Genomic DNA, 2,975 nt, shown 5'->3' on the forward strand with positions numbered 1-2,975 from the left:
GAGTTGTTTGATGAGGCGCACCGTACTCAGTACACAGTACATCCAGGACCACAAAGATGTACAAGGACCTGAAGAGGCATTTTTGGTGGAGTGTTATGCGCAAGGAGATCTCAGAGTATGTGGCGAAGTGTTTTACCTGCCAGCAGGTGAAGGCGGAGCACCAGAGACCAGCAGGCACACTTCAGCCATTGCCTATCCCAGAATGGAAGTGGGCGGACATTTCTATAGACTTTATTGTAGGGTTACCTAAATCCAAGAAGGGGAATGATTCAGTTTGGGTCATTGTGGACCGGTTGACAAAGTCAGCACATTTTATCCCAGTAAGGACTACTTATACAGCTGAGGCGTATGCGAGGATTTTTGTTTGGGAGATAGTTTGACTTCACGGAGTTCCGGATACAATCGTGTCGGATCGAGGATCGGTTTTCACTTCGCATTTTTGGAGGAGTTTTCAGGACTCATTTGGCAGCAAACTATCTTATAGCAGTGTATTCCACCCACAGATAGATGGTCAGACGGAGAGGGTGAACCAAGTGTTGGAGGACATGTTGCGAGCATGTGTCATTAACTTCCAAGGTAGCTGGGAGGATCATATCCCACTGATAGAGTTCGCTTATAACAATAGTTATCAAGCGACTATCGGTATGGCTCCGTATGAGGCACTATACGGGAGACCCTGTAGATCACTGATATGTTGGGCAGAGCCGGAGGATAGCTTGATGCTTGGGCCAGAGCTTGTGAGGCAAACTACCGAGAAGGTAGCGTTGATCAGGGAGCGGATTCTAGCCGCTCAGAGTCGGCAGAAGAGTTATGCAGACAAAAGGCGAAGACCCCTTGAGTTTCAGATTGGGGATTTGGTTATGCTGAAGGTATCGCCTATGAAAGGCGTACAGCGATTCGGGAGGCGAGGGAAACTTGCACCGAGATACATTGGACCATTCCGGATTTTGGAGCGCATTAGAGCTGTGTCATACAGACTAGATCTTCCAGCTTCTATGTCTAGTATACACAATGTGTTCCATATTTCTATGCTCAAGAAGCACTTGCATGATGAGGAGCGGCAGCGAGTTCTGGATGCACCGGAGATTGAGCTTCGAGATGATTTATCGACTATTGAGATCCCAGTGTCCATACTTGCTAGAGAAGTCAAGAGACTCAGGAACAAGGTGATTCCATTGGTGAAAATTCAATGGAACAGAAGTGGTGTTGAGGAAGCTTCTTGGGAACGCGAGGAGGACATGCGACGCGACTACCCACACTTGTTCGAGCAGGTAAAAATTAATTATAGTAATTATGATGAGACTTCTTACTTGTATATTTATATCTATATATCGATACTTATATTTAACACTAGAATGGGGGTATTTTCAATTAATTCTTAATCTTTCGGAACACATGGTATATATATGGGGGGTTCCTTGTTTGGATTTTTTGCCCGATGTACTAGTTCCGTTAGATTAAGAGTTAGATGAGAATATTATCATTTTAGATCGTTAAGTATGAATATCGCTATGTGCTAACAAGCATTCAGTATTGTGAAATGTGTATATGTGCGGGTTGGAGTAAACCCTTGTCATGCTTTCCAAGTATCTTTATGAGTTAGATATGATTTCTGAATTTCGAGGACGAAATTCCTTTAAGGGGGGAAGAATGTAAGACCCCGCAGATTTTGAAAATTTATATATGTTACTATTAGTGAGAAATAATATTTATTTATGATAAATATCTTTATGATATGGTTGTTCATGAAATCTAGCATTTTTTAGTTTATGAGGATGTATATATGCATCAGTTATGAAGTTGAGTTTGCAAATTTGCAAATCATAAGCATCAGTGTCGAAGAAACTCAGTTCTCAGCTCATGAGTCGACCCATGACTGTCATGAGTCGATTCATGATATCATCAACCATTGTCATAAGTCTCTGTTGAGTCGACTCATTATATTATGAGTCAACCCATGAGTCATGAGTCGACCCATGACTGTCATGAGTCGACTCATCGGGGTTTTTCTGGTTTTTCTGGGTCGGGTTTGTTTGGGTTTCAGGTCGGGTTTTACCCACTCATATATATTTCTCCCCACCCGAAAACACTCTTGTTCATCAGAAAACCCTAGAGAAACCCTAGCCTCCTCTCCCCCTCAAAACCCTAGCTCGTTTTTGGGCATTCTTGGGTGATTTTTGGGGATTTTCAGCGGCTTTTTGTGGATTGCAGCGAAGGGGATTGATCATCATCACTTCTAAAGCGAGTAACATCTCGCCCAACCCTTCTCCCATGTTTTTAATAGTTTACAACTGTTTTCCATGAGTTTTATTGAGCCTAAGACTTATTTTCAAGTATAAATCAATATCCTTGTTAGGGTAAATGCTAGAAATCATGTATTTCAGATTTAAATCCCCACCAACAAGTTTCTGATGAAAACCCAGATCTGGAATTTTATTTAAAGAAATAAAAATATTGAGTTTTATATTGTTTAAATGCTTCTTTTCATGTATAGGAGTAAATTGTTAGATTTAACTTATAAGTATTTGTTTCTCATGCTATATGTGAATTTCTCACTGTATCATAAAATCTAAAATTGACACCTATAGAGGTGTAGATCAGTATAATGGAAGGATGGATCGAGTTGGAGAATTCTAACTTGCGATATATGCAGATTTCAGCCCGTAAGTCGACTCACGACTCATCATGAGTCGATTCATCAGGTTGAGTCGACCCATGACTGTCATGAGTCGACTCACGAAGTCTAGTTGTGTTGTCTTTTTGCTTCTGCTGAGTCGACTCGTCAGTATACGAGTCAACCCATAAGTCATGAGTGTTCTGCTGAGTCGACTCATATTTGAGCACGAGTTGACTCATCGCAGTATTTTTCTTTCTGTTTCATTCGTGCTTCTGTTTAAATCATCTGCTGTATATATATACATAAGTATGTATGTATACAGTGTTTACATATTCAAGGGTACTATCTACCATGTTTG

Source organism: Asparagus officinalis, chromosome 5, assembly GCF_001876935.1.
Source record: "Asparagus officinalis chromosome 5, Aspof.V1, whole genome shotgun sequence".
In the NCBI taxonomy this organism is placed as follows: Eukaryota; Viridiplantae; Streptophyta; class Magnoliopsida; order Asparagales; family Asparagaceae; genus Asparagus; species Asparagus officinalis.